At 40.0% G+C, this 19,166-nt stretch overlaps 1 protein-coding gene and 1 pseudogene across 1 annotated transcript in view; both read left to right on the top strand.

Annotated features, from left to right (window-relative positions):
- Positions 1-19,166, top strand: part of QRFPR (pyroglutamylated RFamide peptide receptor) — a 62,390-nt gene that overhangs the window by 2,430 nt on the left and 40,794 nt on the right. The window lies entirely within an intron of this gene.
- Positions 7,845-9,082, top strand: LOC112624875 (annotated as a pseudogene).

Raw genomic sequence — 19,166 nt, 5'->3', positions numbered from 1 at the left:
GAGGCAGAGGTTGCAGTGAGCCGAGATTGTGCTACTGCACTCTGGACTGCGTGACAGAGCAAGACTCCACCTCAAAAAAAAAAAAAAAAAAAAAAAAAAAAAAAAAAAGAAGGAAAGAAAGTACAGTGAGTCAGATCTTGAGCTCCTGTTCATATTGGGGAATGATGGCCGAGAAAGGCTGTATGGAGCATCTTCCATCCTCAGGGCTTATTTGGGAACTGCCAAGATTTTTCTCAAGTTTTCTTTTCTCCCTGCTTCTTACTTCATGGAGAACATTTCACTTTAGCTTCTAAATACTGAAGGAGAGTAATACATTGCTCATTTATTTTACAGGGTTAGTGTGAGAATAAAGTGTGTTGGTAAAAGTGCTTTGAAAAATATTGGTCATGCCATGAAAGTATAAAGTATTAATTCTATTAAGGGGTGTTTAATTGGGGGTGGCCTATGTTTATCTGGGACAAGATTTATAGAGTAAATAATAATCTTATAAATTGAGTAAATAATACCAAAATTGAAGTGCGAGGGAGAGGTGAGAGCCTGCAGAGGGGTTAGAGATAAATATGAAAATAGAATTAGCTTGTGCATTATAGGACAGGATAATCATTGCAAAATTTCCTTAATAAATTAACAAAAGAAAAGTTCAAGAGAATGTAATCTAAGAGCCAAAAATTAATTCACAATTTATTATTTTACAAAGCTATTGAGGATCTCCTATCTGGCAAAGTATTCTACCTTGAGAGTACAAAAGTGCGTAAAGTCTATCTGTGCCCTTCAGGACCTCAGAGAATAGGAGATGGTCCCAAAATTAGCAATAAGAGGATTTGATAGAAAGAGGATCCACTCTGCTCTAGGAGCACAGAATAATCAGGAAGGCTTCCTCAAGGATGTGATGTTCAAGCTAGGTCTTGAAGAATAATTCAGAGAATAATTTAGACTGTTTCCAGCAGAGGATGGAGTGTGTTCTAGGAACAGGGGTCAGTGCCAAGTTGGAGGGAAGAAAGAAGATGGTGTATTCCAAGAATACCATGCAAGGCATTGCAAGAATGCACAGTTTATATGTGGGGAATGGCAGGAAATGAGACAGAAAAGTAGTGCAACTGGGGAGGAAAGTATATATATATATATATATGTAATTATGTAAAAACCTAAAATATGAATACCCCCCAGATTCCTTCAGGGATGAGGTAGGAAACAGAAACAAAGCAAAGAAGATCACCAGGAAGCAACGGCGACAAAAGAAAGACTCTGTCTCCTCTGAAGGGGGCAGGATTGCAGCATGCTGGAGTGGTGCCCCGGATTGTCACATCCTCTTTTGGTGTTGTTCTTGCTTCCCCACCTCTCCTTCCGAAAAGTTGGCAATACAGATTTTTATGATGCTGACTTCTAAGTCAAATCCAAAAGTAAAATGCAATCGAGTAAAAGAAAGCATCTTTATGGCTTGGTCACAGATAATTCATGGACTTCCAGTTTGTGACATCTCTACATTGCCTCTCTCTCAAATATTTCCGATCATGGTAAGGCTGTGAATGACTGTTTTATTTTTCTTTTAGTCCATTCCTCTTTCTTTCTGGGGACCAGCAGCACTTACTGAGTCAAAACCTGCATTTTAACAAGGTTCTCAGTTGTTTCACACGCACATTAAAGTTTGATAAGCACTAGAGAAGTCAGCTCAGGTCTTTACAAGGAAAAAAAAAGTTTGTTAAGCACTACTTGAAGTAAGTAATGGTTCTTAGACCTAGCTACACAGAGAATCTCCTGACGGGCTTTTGGAAATGGCCTGCACCAGCCCCAGCCCAAACCAGTTACACTTGTCTCCAGCCACACTGCCTTACAGAGCCCAGTGTGCACAACTCTACTCAGGTCCCCTTTCAGGGACATCATGTTGTTACCTTAAAATTGGTTGTGGCAGGAGTATTCACATCATGGAAATCAGCACTTACTAGTTAGGCCTGTTTTTTAAAAAAGTGAAGAAAAAATCACAAACAAACAGAAATCAAACAGTTGTTTCCAGCACACCACTGAGCAAAGACATTGCGTTTTCTTCTGTACACTGCTGAGGACCATGAATAATAGGTGAGGCAAAGTATAGCCACAAACATGTTTTTAACTGAAGTTGGAAAGAGATACAGCTGATCCACAGCATCTAAGTGTGCCCAGCATGGAGGCAAGCTGACATTCGATTCCTTTCATCCACCTTGCATTACCATCATCCCCTTATTGTCTTACCTTTCATCTACCAGTTGACTCACTCTCTACTCTCCAGGACTCCTTCCAACATGGAGCTAGCAGGAGTGGGGATTCTCTGCCCCCAAGTATTATAAGCAGCATATGATTATGAGGTTTTTTAATTCCTCATATGAGGGTGGAGTTGTGCTGCCGTGGCCCTTTCCTTTAGGAAAGTTTTTATCTGTTCTCTTCTCTGATTGACTTGGCTAGACTGCAGCAGTGGAGTTGCCCATTGCCTCCTTAGGGCCACCAAATTTACCTATCCTTATCTGCAGCTTGTTCCTCCTCATTTTGTTTTGTTTTTTCCTCTTTTTTATTTTTTTCTTCACAATGTCCAAATGCTCCTCCAAATTCACTCACTGAACATGTTCTGTTTCTTCCAGCTAAATACAGAACAATTGATTTTGCTTGTGACCAGTGCTACAGAACACCACTCTCTTCTCTAAGTTTCCATGAACTGGTCTTTTTTTCTTTCTTTGTTTCCTTTATGTCTCTATCTCTGTATTTTCTGCCTTTTGAGGGTTCTCAATCTTTCTCTTATTTTGCAAGTAAGTGTCCACTGAAGCTTAGCATGCAATCTCCTTTCTTTCATCAATTTCTGCATAGAGGTTATAGTCATGACTCTCACTTCTTTGCTGATGATTCTGAAATTGGTGTCTAATCAATATCATAAGCCATGGTCTTTCACCTGAACTGAAGACTTGGCACTTACACATGAATATCTTACCAACATCCATCATTCTCTCATGTTATCTTGTTCCTCTGCCCAAAGTCTAAAGTATTATTAATGACACTATGAGTCATTCTTGTATTCAGCATTTCCTGGGTATTTCCTGTGTGCACTGGGATATTGCAGGTATTGAGAAAGCCGTGTTCCTGTGGAAAAGCCAAGTTTCCATTAGAAAGAAGGGAGGAAGCATTCAAAGAAGTGATGGAGAATGCAGGGAAGTTTGTAGATGTCAGGGTTCCAGAGCACGCAGTGCAAGTATTGAGGAGTAGGGAGCTTGAATCAGATTAAGGGATGTTCACAGTCTGATGGGTTTGAGTTCCAAGTTGAGGGATGGGCTGGGAGAGAATGGGACTCGTGGTAGCTGAGGTAAATGAAAACTTAAGGCATAGGAATACTAATTCTGAACACTTCCCAGAAGGAGATAGAAAATCAGTTCTAATGCTAGCCTGCTTTATGACTCTAAGCATTCATAAGATGAGATGGGGAGTGTTTGGGGTGTGCCTGGAGTAGTGGCCTTGCTAGGATCCTGCTGGATTCTCTATCCACTTCCGTCCTGCTGTGGATGCAGGCACAGCCCGGGGGAGGATGGTCTCCCCAGGTGCACACAGTTCTGCAGCTCTCTCCCAAATCCTGCTGTGGGCAGTGAAAAGAATTTTCTAGCAGTGGCTGGAAAATTGACTAAAAGCAATTCCAAAAAAAAAGGAGTTTGAAATATATTCTAAGTAATGGCAGCATCGCTGGGGGAAGTACACTTTCATGCACCTTTACTACTTTTGAAGAGTACTAGGGTAAGAAAATACAGAAAATTAATTTTCTCAGCAGTGGATATGAGAATTTCTCTTAGAGTGGTAATGCTCAATCTTGGCAACATGTAGGAATCATCTGGGAGTTTTTAAAAACACAGATGCCTGGTTCCTACCCCCTGGAGATTCTGATTTAATTGGTCTGATTATGATAATTGGTATGGAGTTTTCAAAAGTTCCTCAAGTTAGAAAAGTTATAATTTGCAGCCAAAGTTGAAAGCCACTGATGTAGTGTAAATGCTGACAGCACCAGGAGTTCCCGAAGTTAAAAAAGTTATAATTTGCAGCCAAGATTTATAGCCATTGAGGTAGTATAAATGCTGACAGCTCCAGAACTCAGGCTGATATGAAGACTAAAAGAAATAATAGATGTGTTTTTTTAAAAAAGTGCAGTGCCTACCCCATGTACCAGCTCAATGTAGCTATTATGTATTTAAAAAATAGCAATGGCAGTCAGAATGCTTAGAAAATGCAAAAGCAGATTATCTTAACTGGAGTCCAACAAGGAGCTCAGAGGCAATTCTTCCATTTTCTGCAGCCTATTGAATCTTTACTAAAGCCGTTGACGTTTTTAGAGTCTTTCAAGATGAATTTGGAAAGGAGTCAAAAATGGTGAAAAGTTTGGAATATAAGCCATACAAAGAAATACAAGAAGAATTATTCTCTTGCCTGGAGAATAGAACTTTAGTTATAAATTAGCACACCTCACCACAAAGCTTTTACAGTCTGTTTTGCCCAGGGCCACAGTAGCGGATGTGGGCGGGTAATAGAATGGTAGGAGGCGAAGCTCCAAGCTTCATCATAACAGGTCCTGTCTCTCTTTTTAAGAATTAGAGTTTTGCATATGATTTTATATGAAAAATGAAAGGAGGTAACTGGAAGGAAAGGAGGGAGAGAAAGAAAGCACTCACTGTACACAACATGAAATGTTAGGGTGTGTTTTTAGAGATTGAGAGCTGATACATTGTGAAATGAATTAAAGGAGGTTGTTGAACTTCATTTAGTGAAAAGATCTTAATTTTGAGGGCCAATTTAGAACAGAGAGCTTAACCTGGAACTTCTTCAGTCCCATTTTATTATTCAATCAGTGACTAGAAAACATCAGTTACATTTGTTATATAATTTTTTTTCTATGACATTTCAGAAATTTTAGAGTTCCTGGGGAAATTTACATATGGTAAGATTGGTGTAAAATCAACAGTATTGTGGGGCTTAAAAAGTCAACAGAAATGATAAAAGCTGTTGATGAAGAACTTCCTTATTTAAAATAAGGAAGTATTAAAAAAAAGATGTAAATTAAACAGAGGCCCAACAGCAACAGCAGTTTGGAAGTAAAGTCAGAAATTATGCTATGGACCAGCCTCTGGTTGATCTTTCCTAGAATCAATTATGTGCACACTTTGAGAAGAAAAGATACTGTAGGTCGCTAAATTTTCTTGGTAGGTGGGAGAGTGGCAGTAACAGCAATAGGATTTATGTAAAAGATTCTCTCCACTTAGGACAAGAGCAGTTTACATTTAAAATAATGACAGGAAAGGATTTAGCAGTAAGAAAGTTTTAAACATTTCACTGTGCACTTAGGAGGCATAAAATGAATGCCCTTTTTAGTTTGCTTTTCTAAAACATAACTATTCTTTGACAAGTGGTTGATTTATTAGGATTCTTGTTTATAGGGAGAGAAGCCCAACTTAAACTACCTTAAGAAAAAAAAGGGGCTATTCTACTTCTGCAACTGAAAAGCTCAAAGTTAGGGCTTGTTTTAGGCATAAATGGATTAAAGTCTTCAACAATGACTGTCTTCCCTCTCTGTGGCCAGATTCACTTCCCTCTGTGTTGTGGTTTCATTCTTGAGCTGTCTTTTGCCCAAGTGTGAAAGTTGACCCCAGGAGCTATAAGCTTACATTTTCTTTAAAACTCCCTGTCTCAACCCAAGGGTCCATTGATGGACAAATGGATATACAAAATATGCTGTGTATACACATAGTGGAATATTACTCAGCCATGAAAGGGAAGGAAGTTCTGATACTACAATGTGGATGAACTTTGAAAGCATTATGCTCAGTGAAATAAGCTGGACACAAAAGGACAAATATTGTGTGATTCTACTTATATGAACTATTTAGAATAGGCAAAGTATAGAAACAGAAAAGATACTAGTGTTACCAGGGGGTATGGGGAGGGCAGAGTGGGGAGTTATTGCTCGATGCTTAAATTTCTGTTTGGGGTTATGAAAAAGTTTTTGAAACAGATAGTGGTGATCACTGCATGAGACTATGAATGTGATTAATGCCACTGAATCATACACTTAAAAATGGCTAAAATCATAAGTTTTATATTATATATATTTTACCACAATAAAAATTCTGGAATAAAAAATAAAACTTTTTATCTCAGGAAATAAGAGAGAGAACTTCCTGGTAGCTGCAGAAAATTCTGGAAGGATTCTAGCCAGTTTGGCCTTGCTGTCTTACCCATAGAACTAATCATGCACCTCAGGGAGCACCATCGTCACTCCTATTCAAAGACCTGGAGATGCCTCCTTCAGCAGGGAGAAAAGCCTACTGAGGAGCCACTGTGAGGCAGTTTCTTATCCCTGTCTTGTGGGAGACTGACTTTCTCTCATCTGTCTCCCATTTGGTTTCAGTTGAGTGTAAGACTTCCCACCTTGCTCCCACTTAAGGTTCAGCTGCAGTCTTTTGTATAAATCTGTACAATTGCTCAACTGTGGTTTAAGGGTTGCTCCTCCCCAGCAGAGCAACCCTGCCCACGCTGTCTGTCATCTTGCCCTTCAAGGCTTAGTGTCTTCCTGTGTTGATCTGGCCTTTGGTGTCTGTGCAAGTAATAAACTTCCTGAATCCATTGATGCTCATTGTCTCCTTACTAACTGAATCCATGGAGGTGTGACAAGCTAACAACTGCACTAGTGACACTTGGGACCCTGTTAGCCACCAAGCGCCTTGGAAAGGCTTGTCTGCTTAGCACGAAGTTCTTCCTTAGGAAGGTACTCAGGGTAGATAGATATGTTTAGCAGAGTTGGCCATTTATGTCTATTGGAGTGAGTCAACTTACAGGGACTAAAGCTCCCTGATCATATGTGTCCCCATAAGGCCAAACCCTGCACTAGGTTTCTCAGGATCAAGCTGAACCAGCATTCTGAATAGCTCTTCCTTGTCTGCCTTTCCTGCCTTGGAATGGAGTGCTGGGATCTCCCTCTGCTGTTCCCATCTCATTTATTAATATATACTCCCCAGTGGACCAACTTCCAGGCTGCCAATTCCTTCTAGTAGTGGACATATGCCTTCTCCCTCTGCTAAGGAATTATTGAAAGGTCAGTGAATGGGGTTCTAGAAGTTGGTATTGGCAGTTCCCTCTCAGTCTGTGCCTTTAAGAAAAATTCAGCAGAAGCTATACTATTTGTTTCCTTTTGTGTCTTAAAACTAAAGATTCTTAAGGATGAATTCTGAAGTAATCAAGTAAGTGCTTATTGTTTTTATCTGTCTTTGTAAAACTAAATTAGTCCTACCCATAGCTTGGTTTGGAGAAACACATTTACTGTCATATCAGAAAGATTGTAGGCTATTCAGGGTAATAGAAATCTTAAAAGACAGCATGTTCTTACATCCCGGGAGAAATAGAAGGATAGAGAAACAGTTTGATGCTGTGAAAACGAACATGGATTGTGGAATCAAACAATATTGGGTTCTAATCCTGTTCCATCCTTTATCAGTGTTTGTATTAACTAGATTATAAATTCCATGGCCTGGCATTAAAGCTTCCCCTATTAGAAGACCAAGGAGAGAAGTTATAATGTTTGATGCTGCCCCCCAGTGGTTGATGTGGCCACAGAAAATACGACAAAGATAAAGGTTTTAGATCAAGCTTTATTTTAACAAAAATATTAATGCATATCTAGTTCTTCTTATTTCCCATTTGATTTCTCCATGAAGTATATAGCATTTACATATTTTCATTTATGCAATCTCATTTTAAAGCCCCCTTGAATACATGTATGAAAATACGTTAACGTTTTTTAAACAATTTCCTGTGGGATTGAGATGCATTTAAAATCTGCAAATGTCAGGCAGTGTTGCCTAGTGCGTCCTGGAGACCTTCGAAGTCGCCGTGGCTCTCACCATGACTGGGTCCAGACTGCGCCAAGCCTCTGGAGGACGTGGGTCCTCGGAACCTTTTTAGTGCCGGACTCCGGGCCACAGGCAGTCCCGCGGCAGCAGGATAACAGAACCTCTGGATGGACTCTTCCTGGGAAGCTTTGCTAATTTGCAGCAGCTGGACCATGTTCCTCATTAACATCTGTCTGTCAGCTTAGTCATCACATCATTTCACCATGGTAGCAGGGACTCAGCTCGGAATTCTATATAGAAAAACACCTGGATCCCAGACTTTCAATGGCTTCAAGACAACTAGAAGTGCCTGCTCTTGAGGCTAGTGGGCCTCTAGGCAAGATGTCCCTGCCCTTCGGGATATACCCCTGGGCACTCAGCTTTGATAATACTCTCAAGGACCCTGCACCCATTACTCCTCCTCCATCAGACATGGGCAGCGTCCCTTGGAAACCAGTAATTCCAGAGCGCAAGTATCAGCTCCTCGCCAAGGTGGAGGAAGGAGAGGCCAGTCTACCCTCCCTGCCATGACCCTGTCATCGGCCATTGACAGTGTGGACAAGGTCCCAGTGGTGAAGGCTAAAACTACTCATGTCATTATGAGTTCTCTGATCACAAAACAGACCCAGGAAAGCATTCAGCATTTTGGGCAGCAGGCAGGACTGAGAGATGCTGGCTACCCACTCCACGAGGGCCTCACCACTGAAGAGACCAGGTACCTTAGAGTGGCATAAGCACTCCACAAACTAAAGCTACAGAGTGGAGAGATAACAAAAGAAGAGAGGCAGCCTGCATCAGCCCAGTCCACCCCAAGCACCACTCCTCACTCTTCACCTAAGCAGAGACCCAGGGGCTGGTTCACTTCTGGTTCTTCCACAGCCTTACCTGGCCCAAATCCTGGCAACATGGACTCTGGAAGTGAGGATGAGGACAGCAACTTGTCCGATAAGTGGAGCCTCTTTGGACTGAGATCACTTCAGAAGTATGATTCTGGAAATTTTGCCACCCAGGCCTACTGAGGAGCCCAGAAACCCTCTCCAATGGAACTGATCCGTGCCCAGGCCAACCGAATGGCTGAAGATCCAGCAGCCTTGAAGCCGCCCAAGATGGACATCCCAATGATGAAAGGGAAGAAACAGCCACCACGGGCCCATAATCTCCAGCCCTGTGACTTGAATGTGCTCACACTCACTGGCTTCTAGAGCCCTTTCCAGGGATTCTGGTAAAGAAGGTTTCTTGCAACCCACTCTCCTTTTACCTTGGCTTTCATATAGGAAAGGTATATTTAAAAACTTCATCAGATGGTCACGGTGGCTCACGCCTGTAATCCCAGCACTTTGGGAGGCCAAGTTAGGTGGATCACCTGAGGTCAGGAGTTTGAGACCAGCCTGGCCAACATGGTGAAACCCCCATCTCTACTAAAAATACAAAAATTAGCCAGGCATGATGGTAGGTGCCTGTAGTCCCAGCTACTTGGGAGGCTGAGGCAAGAGAATTGCCTGAACCGAAGAGGCAGAGGTTGCAGTGAGCCGAGAGCATGCCATTACACTCCAGCCTGGGTGACAGAGCAAGACTCTGTCTCTAAATAAATAAATAAATAAAGTAAAAAACCTGTTAAATTGAGGCTAGAGCTGGAGACATAATTGGTTTTTGAGAAACATTAGTACAAAGCTTGCCCTTGTTGTGTGGAGGAAGCCATTTTGTACTGCTTTAAAATTAGACTAAATATTCTCAGCAGTGGTGTATAGGGACCTCATTACCTATTTTTTCATCATTTACCCTAGGTAAGAACTTCGATCACTGCTTACTGGGTAAATAATGTTTGTGCTGTTCCAAAACCCAGGCTTCTTGATTCGTTTACCACTATCCGTGTGAGCACGGACAAATCATGGCGTAGAGGTGCTCACTGACTCACTGAGACGACTCTGGCCCTGTTGATGGCTGATGCTGTGCTCCAGTCTTATCAGTTAGGGGACCCAAGATTTGTTTGGGACCTGGGTACAGGTTAAAGCCAGACTTGGCAGGGACCCCTGCTTCTAGGCTGAACCTTGAGTCTCCCCGCTTTTTGGTAGACCTAATGGATCACTGTCCTGCAGCCAGTTCTTCATGTGGGGCCTCTTAGGCCAGTGCCAGGGGAGGCATCTCCTCGTTCTGTGCCACAGAACAAACGCTAGTCTAGTAGAGCTTTTCTTGCACTTTAAAGTGAGATTAATTTAGCTCCAATTTGGTTAAAAGCTTCCTAAGCGAGAAAATTCGACCTACTGTTTTGGTATAGGTAAATGGACTTAAACTTTTTTAAAGTAAGGGAGATGGTAGGTACAGTTAGATTATAGTCTTGAGGTTTATATGAAGCCAGTAGTGTTACCCTATTTTGATTTCCTTGTTCAGGTCAGGGCCTGGAATGTCTGTGGTGGGAGGTGAATGAATTCAAAATTTTCTGTATGAAAGCATTTTTCACCAAAGTGAGCCTCATGGCTTTATGCAACACATAACCTTACTGAGGGAGGGAAGTAGGGAAACCACATTTTTATTTCTCCTTACTGTGTACAAGTTCAGTTATTGTCTTGAACACGGTCTCAAATACCCATTTTTTGTTTTGGATAGTACCTTGTCTGTATAAGAAGCTGGCCTTTCCACAGAGGAAAATTGGAGTCTGAAATTATGAAAATTAATTTATTTGTGTCTTCTACTATGATCTCTTATTTTGACAATAAAAATCCTTACTACTTTCTCCAAAATAAATAAATAAATAAATAAATTAAAGAATATGCAAACATTGTAGTTTGGCAAACATAGTGTTTGACTGTGGTATAACTATTTAATTTCTCTTTGCTTTGGTGTCCTAATATGTAAACTTAGGAAACCTTATTCCCACTTTACAGTGTTGCTATGACAATGAATGACCCCAGGTGTCAAAAGGACCAGGCACCTAGAGAGAATGCAAAGAAAGGAAGCTATAATTGTTGTTCACATATTCGAAATTATGCTACTTAAAGTGTTAGCTACATTTGTGTGTAGAATAGTTTTATATACAATAAGGATGTTGGAGAATTCTTTAAAAACTTGTTGCACTGTTAGTCATATATCAAATATATTTGGTATGCACTTTTACAAAGCACCTGTAAAAACCAGGTCCCTTATAGCTTATTTATGATAAAATACTATAAAGTAGTTATTTCACATAAGTACAATTTACATGAAAAGAATTACTTTTATGCTCAAACTATGAGGATTCAAACTAATCATTTGTACTCAGAAAACAGAAAAGAGTGCTGCTTTCATTTGTTTCAGAAGCGATAATACATCTCTAGAGGAGGAAAAAGTGGTGGTAAAAAAAATATTATTGGGACTGAAGCTGATTTTGTAGTTCCTTTCAAGGCTCATGTGTCTTTCCAGGCCACCCAGACCATAGGCACAACTTTGCAACACCAATGTTCCTAGGAAGCGGTCCCACTGACCTCTGCCTCTGTCTTGTAATTTAAGACAACTTTTCTCAACCCCTGTGTGCCTAACTCCCCATCCCACCCCAACGGAACCTCCCTTGATTATGAACATGTGCAACCAGTTATATTGCTGACATTCTTGCTGTTTAGTTCATAGCCTGAAAATGTACATGACGGCACCTCAATTTGGACACCAGGGTGAGAGTGACTGTGAAACAATGATGTCAGGTGTATGAATATTGTCTTCTGACTTTCCTGTGATGCTGGCACAGGCTTGCTGAGATGTGGGCAATCCTGGGCACTACCGCCTTGCTGTGCACTGCAAAGAAGTGGAAATAATAATACGAAAATGGATACCAAAGTCTTAACATAGAGCTTACTATGTGCCAAACATAATATTATAATATTATCCTCATTTTACAGATAAGAAAATGAAGGCTTAGCAAGGTGTTCATGTATTGATTAGCTATTCTGCATAACAAACCACAAAAAATTTAGGTAATTAAACGATCATTCATGATTCTATAGGTCAATTTCAGGTTGGCTCATCTGGATAGTTCTTCTGCTAGTCTCATCTTGTTCACTCTCAGTGCTACATCTATCTGGTGACTTCATGGGGGCTCATTGTTTTACCTCAGCAAGGGACAGGCCATCTCTGTCCCACATGGTTTCCTCTTTCAGTAGGATATCCAGAATTCTTTATGTGGAGGCACCATATTTCAAAAGAGAGAGAGAGTAGAAGCATCAGAATCTCTCAAGACCTAGGACTGAAAGTCACACAAACGTTACTTCTGTGTTAAAGCAAGTCACATCACTGACCCAGATTCAAAGAATAGGGAAACAGATTCCTCCACTTGATGTGACAAGTGGCAAAATCATGTTTTAGAGAGCTTGCAGAAAGTCATGGAATTTGTAGCCTTTAAAAAAAAATCTTACTTTTTCATAGTAAGTAAAATGCCCAAGCTCATATAGACTGGACATAGTGGTGCCAGACCCAACCAGTCTGCTTCAGTGTTGGGTTTTTAACCACAGTGGTTATATTGACAGGGGAAGAATTTCACTTTCTGCAGTGAATTATGCTTCACCACCTGCTTCGGCCCTGTGTGTGCAGTGGTGCCTTTAGCAGTTCCAGCCCTCGAACTCAGGTACTAGTTTGAGACCTGGAAGACAAATTTCTGTAGTGAAAATTTGCTATGATCTTTTCCTCATAGACTTTTGTGAAAATGAACTCTTGTACACTGACTATAAGTCACCCTGCCCACAAGTCTACTAATGCAGAGGCCCCAATACACGTACATATTCATAGAAGTCTGTATTGGCTCCAGTGTAAAGGTAACCATGAAGCTATTCTACAGATGAAACTACACTCTTGGTTAAAAAAAAAAAAAATTACTGTAATATCTACAAACAATAAAGGATTTATTCTTATGAGGAGGAATTTTACTGGATCAAAATCTAAGTGTCAATATGAACCTGATCCAAACAGTGATTTATGGGAAAGAGACACTGGTTATGTGTGTGTGTGTGTGTGTGTGTGTATATATATATATATGTATATATATATATATGTATATATATATATGTATATATATATATATGTGTATATATATATGTATATATATATATATGTGTATATATATATATTTTTTTTTTTTTTTTGAGGTGGAGTCTCGCTCTGTCACCTAGACTGGAGTGCAGTGGTATCATCTCGGCTCACTGCAACCTCTGCCTCCTAGGTTCAAGTGATACTCCTGCCTCAGCCTCCCGAATAGCTGTGATTACAGGTGTGCACCACCACGCCCAGCTAATTTTTTGTATCTTTAGTAGAGACGGGGTTTCACCATGTTGGCCAGGCTGGTCTTGAACTCCTGACCTCGTGATCTGCCCACCTTGGCCTCCCAAAGTGCTGAGATTACAGGCATGAGCCACTGCACCTGGCCTAGTTTTGGCTCCTTCTTTAAGACATCTCTGGAGGATGCAAAATGTGCTAGGCTTGCATAGACTCCAGAGAGGTTAAATTGTTTCTTTTACATTTATCCATGAAAGTCTGAAGTTTTTGAAAGAACAGCTCTCCATGATATATTTACAAGTTTATTTCTATAACAGTAATGGGTATTTCATGTCAGATAAGTATGGTTAGTTATCTAAATTGGATTTGCTTTTATCCTAGGCAGACTTCTTTTTAAATGGTCTTTCTTGTAGTGTCTAGATTCTTTTATTTTTCATGTGGAAGTCCAGTTGTTTCAGTGCCATTTGTTGAAAAGGCAATCTTTTCTCCATTTTATTGTCTTTGCTCCTTTGTCAAAGATTAGTTTACTATATTTATGTGATTGCTGAGCTCTCTATTCTATTCTATCGATCTATTCATCTGTTCTTTCCCCAATACCACACTATCTGGATTAACGTAGCTTTAAAATAAGTCTGAAGTTGGGTAGTGTCAGCCTTCCAACTTTATTTTTCTTTTTCAATTTTGTGTTAGTTATTCTTGGTCTTTTGCCTCTCCCTATAAACATTAGAATCAGTTTGTTGATGTCCACAAAATAACTTGCTGGGATTTTGCCTTTCTTACGTAAACATGCCAAAGAAAGACTTTATAGTGAGAGCAGCTGCATACATGTGTCTCCTCTCCTCCCTTTTCCCCCTCTTCCTGGATAAGGGTACATAGAAAAATGCTTTTTACAAAGAAAGAGAACTGAAAGAAAACCACCCATGTTGTTCAATTATGGTCAGAAAAATTTTGATTTACAGATTTTACTGACAGATAGGGAGCTGACTCTGTGAGAATGGGATTTCCTTATCTTTCATTTAAAAACCTGAAGAAAATCTCTAACAAAAATCATTAGGTGAGAGGCTTATGAGCCAGAATTATATACTGAGCTATTTGGGCTCTGCGTGGCTTTCACACATCTTTCAGCATGTTTTAGCTCTGGGTAGCAGCAATATAGAATATTGTAGAAAATTGCAGTTATTGTTTTTTAAAAAGTTCCTTATATGGAGGTAAATAAAAAGTGGTTGTTTCACTGGCAACTGGAAGATATCTTATTTTAGAATAAATAGTACTGGTTCTTTGTAATTTGAAAAGGGAACAGGAGCAGTGTTGGGAGTGGGCAGAGGAAGGAAGAGGCCGCACCTTTTATTAAATGGTTTTGCTTCCAGCACTACATGTCATTAGGTCAAGTTGTCATACTACAAACTTGTGGCCTAGTTACCTAGTGAAAAAATAGTTTAGTCTGGGAAATATTGTTCCTTAGGAGCAACAGGAAGTCTTCAATCTATTGTGAACTTTTCTTGCTATTTAAAGTCTGGTCCATGGACACGCAGCATCAGCGTCACCTGGAACCTTTTTCAGAATAATCTCAGGCCTCATCACAGACCTACTGAATCAAAATCTGCATTTTAACAAAATTCCCCAAGTGGTCCATGTGTTCAATGGAGTTTGAGACCCAATGGCCTAAAATATATCATTGCTGTGTTCCACTTTGGCTTCTGAGGAACACGGGATAGATTATTTTGGCCAGTGGTGGTAGGTCACCACTGAGCACTTTTTATTAGCAAATAGACTGTGGCTGCATATCTCTCTCTGATTACCTATAATATCATAGAAGTGTTGCTACAGTAATCAGGACCCTATGCTATTAAAGTTTAACTTCCACATCATCATTATAGAAGGAGGGTGCAGAATGTAATACACTATCACTTTTACTTGTCTGCTTTATTTATTAAAGACTGGATCCATCTGATTCAAACAGAATGAGTGAAAATTTCCTCAAAGTAAATATGGTCTTTGTGAAACTATTTACCCTTGTTTTCAGAAATTACAAATTTCTCTAATTATAATTAAGGACATTGAGTGCTTTTTCTCCTTTCTGTAGCATGTGGCTGGATTTTCAGAGTTAAATCTGTGAGACATTATTGTAACAGTACATTCTTCTGAATAGATTTTCGTAGCATTTTCTTCGTTTGTTCATTGCATCATTCACTTACTCATTTAACTAACATTTATTAAATGCCTAATACGTGCTAGGCACCATGTTGACCTAGGGATGCAAGGGTGAACAGCACACAGTGTATGTCGTGGAAGGTTCTTGGGGAGAGACAACAAGCTTTTTGGGAAATGTGAATAGTTTTGTATTCCTGGAGTTTGGCATTCAGAGGGGATGTGTTGAGAAATGAAGTTGGAAAGAAAGGGAAAATGCGGATTCTGAAGAGCTTTCTAGTGCTGTGTTAAGGAGTTTGAGCTTCATTTTGGAGCAGAGGCAACACTACTGAGGCAGTGAATTTCAAAGTAGGAGGTGCAACCCATGAATGAGTCATGAAGTCATTTGGTGAGTCAGTATTAGCGGTTTTACAAAATGGAAATACAGTAGAATAGAAAATATCAAAGAGCATTTCTGTAGTAAAAATTTTGGGTGAGTGTGTGTGATGATCATGGTCAAAACCACTACTATCAGGGGAGTCAGGCTACCTAGGGGAACCAGGCGAGCACAGCTGACCTAAAAAAAATTAAACCCATCGGAACTCAGCAGTACCATAATCCTGGTCCATCAAAATGATAATGGTTTGTTCCAGCCAACTCTCAGAATTGGGATACTAAACTGGAAGAATCGATGTTTGCAATTTATAAGGAACACAACTAATAGAAAAAATGATTTACCTGTGGTTAGCGTCTAAGAAAGTACTACGTTTTTTATCCATCTTGTAATGTTGGTATGTGGGTGAGCCTATGATAAAGGCAAACCATTTTACATCAGGTTATACTAAAAAGTGTAAGTGATGACTGAGCAGAAAATCACTATCATCTTATATATGATTTCTGCCTAGGGCTAGCTACATAGCTCTCTGACTGTTTTTGTTACTGCACTAAACACAGTTGCCGAAAGCAAATTTGCCATGTACTCATTGTGTATAATAAATTTTAATTTTGGACTGTGTTATGTGCAGAGATTACTAACTCATAATAGAGGAACTCCATTGCTCAAAAACTTTTTGAAAAATGTTACCCCAGTAAGATTTGAAAAAAAATGGTGTTTAGAAAAATGAGGTGGGAAAGGAGCAGGGTGACATGCAAGTTACAGAGATGAGATACGGAAAAGAAGGAAAATTGTGATAATAAGCTGTATTAGTCAGGGTTCCCTAGAGGGACAGAACTAATAGGATATATATACACACACACACACATACACACACACACACACATATACACACACACACTCCTATATATATACTCCCATATATACACACACACATATACACACACGCACTCCTATATATACATATATACTCCCATATATATACTCCCATATATATACATATATACTCCCATATATATATACACATATATATACATATATATATACACATTTACTAAGTATTAACTTACACAATCACAAGGTCTCACAATAGGCTATCTGCAAGCTTGAGAGAAAGGAGAGCCAGTCCGAGTCTCAAAACTGAAGGACTTGGAGTCCAGTGTTCGAGGGCAGGAAGCATCCAGCATGGGAGAAAGATGCAGGCTGGGAGACTGGGCCAGTCTTGCCTTTTCACATTTTTCTGCCTGCTTTATATTCACTGGCAGCTGATTAGATGGTGCCCACCAGATTAAGGGTGTGTCTGCCTTTCCCAGCCCACTGACTTAAATGTTAATCCCCTTTGGCAACACCCTCACAAACACACCCAGAATCAATACTTTGCATCCTTTGATCCAATCAAGTTGACGTAATAACCACCACATCAGCTGTCTTCCAAACCTAAATGTAGGTACAGGTAGAGAATAGAGTTCTATTAATCTGGCAGGTAATGAAGTAATTTAAAAGAGATCACACTGATGCTTCCAAACCATTGAAACACCCTGAATACTTACTTCTTTTGTAAGGCCTGTTCTCTACACTAATTATAGAAAACTTGGGATTTGGGGGATGCATTTCCATAGGGGTTACAAACACAGACTCTGGAGCCAGACTATTTGTCTTCATCCCTTACTGTATACACAAATGACCCTGGACAAGTTACTTTATTCCCCATTTATCCCTCATACAAGCGGAAATAATAATACCACCTATCTTTTAGTGTTGCCAAGAGAGTCTATGAGTTGATGGTGTTAATGCTTATGAGATCAGTACCTAGCACATAGTAACTGCTCAGGAAATGTTCCTAGAGTACAAATTAGTTTTATAACTTAGAACATTGTGATCAGTGTGGCTCAGCCATGACCAAGGACATTTCTGGCAAGCTTATGTCATAAACAAGGACAAAAGAAGAGATAGAGTGGGAAAGAGTAAAGAGGCAATTTCATGCTGTGGCAGAACACCACAAGTTTATGAGAGCAGTACAGGGAAAGAGATGAAAGATGAGTCATTTATAAAACACAAACTTCCCTTCCCAACTATTCTGTCAAGAATAAAGAAAATGATTCAGTATCCTGAGACTTTGCTGAAGTTGCTTATCAGCTTAAGGAGATTTTGGGCTGAGACAATGGGGTTTTCTAAATATACAATCATGTCATCTGCACACAGGGACAATTTGACTTCTTCTTTCCTAACTGAATACCCTTGATTTCTTTCTCTTGCCTGATTGCCCTAGCCAGAACTTCCAACACTATGTTGAATAAGAGTGGTGAGAGAGGGTATCCCTGTCTTGTGCCAATTTTCAAAGGGAATGCTTCCAGTTTTTGCCCATTCAGTATGATATTGGCTGTGGGTTTGTCATAAATAGCTCTTATTATTTTGAGATACATTCCATCAATACCGAATTTATTGAGAGTTTTTAGCATGAAGGGCTGTTGAATTTTGTCAAAGGCCTTTTCTGCATCCATTGAGATAATCATGTGGTTTTTGTCTTTGGTTCTGTTTATATGCTGGATTACGTTTATTGATTTGCGTATGTTGAACCAGCCTTGCATCCCAGGGATGAAGCCCACTTGATCACAGTGGATAAGCTTTTTGATGTGCTGCTGGATTTGGTTTGCCAGTATTTTATTGAGGATTTTCACATCGATGTTCATCAAGGATATTGGTCTAAAATTCTCTTTTTTTGTTGTATCTCTGTCAGGCTTTGGTATCAGGATAATGTTGGCCTCGTAAAATGAGTTAGGGAGGATTCCAAAATCACAAGCATTCTTATACACCAGTAACAGACAAACAGAGAGCCAAATCATGAATGAACTCCCATTCACAATAGCTTCAAAGAGAATAAAATACCTAGGAATCCAACCAACAAGGGATGTAAAGGACCTCTTCAAGGAGAACTACAAACCACTGCTCAGTGAAATAAAAGAGGACACAAACAAATGGAAGAACATACCATGCTCATGGATAGGAAGAATCAATATTGTGAAAATGGCCATACTGCCCAAGGTAATTTATAGATTCAATGCCATCACCATTAAGCTACCAAGGAGTTTCTTCACAGAATTGGAAAAAACTGCTTTGAAGTTCATATGGAACCAAAAAAGACCCCGCATTGCCAAGACAATCCTAAGCCAAAAGAACAAAGCTGGAAGCATCATGCTACCTGACTTCAAACTATACTACAAGGCTACAGTAACCAAAACAGCATGGTACTGGTACCAAAACAAAGATATAGACCAATGGAACAGAACAGAGCCCTCAGAAATAATACCACACATCTACAGCCATCTGATCTTTGATAAACCTGACAAAAACAAGAAATGGGAAAAAAAAAAACTAGCCGGGCGAAGTGGCGGGTGCCTGTAGTCCCAGCTACTCGGGAGGCTGAGGCAGGAGAATGGCGTGAACCCGAGAGGAGGAGCTTGCAGTGAGCTGAGATCCGGCCACTGCACTCCAGCCTGGGTGACAGAGCGAGACTCCGTCTCAAAAAAAAAAAA

This window comes from Theropithecus gelada, chromosome 5, assembly GCF_003255815.1.
Source record: "Theropithecus gelada isolate Dixy chromosome 5, Tgel_1.0, whole genome shotgun sequence".
Taxonomy (NCBI): domain Eukaryota; kingdom Metazoa; phylum Chordata; class Mammalia; order Primates; family Cercopithecidae; genus Theropithecus; species Theropithecus gelada.
Note: the sequence above shows the minus strand (reverse complement) of the source record. Positions and strands in the feature narration are given on the sequence as shown.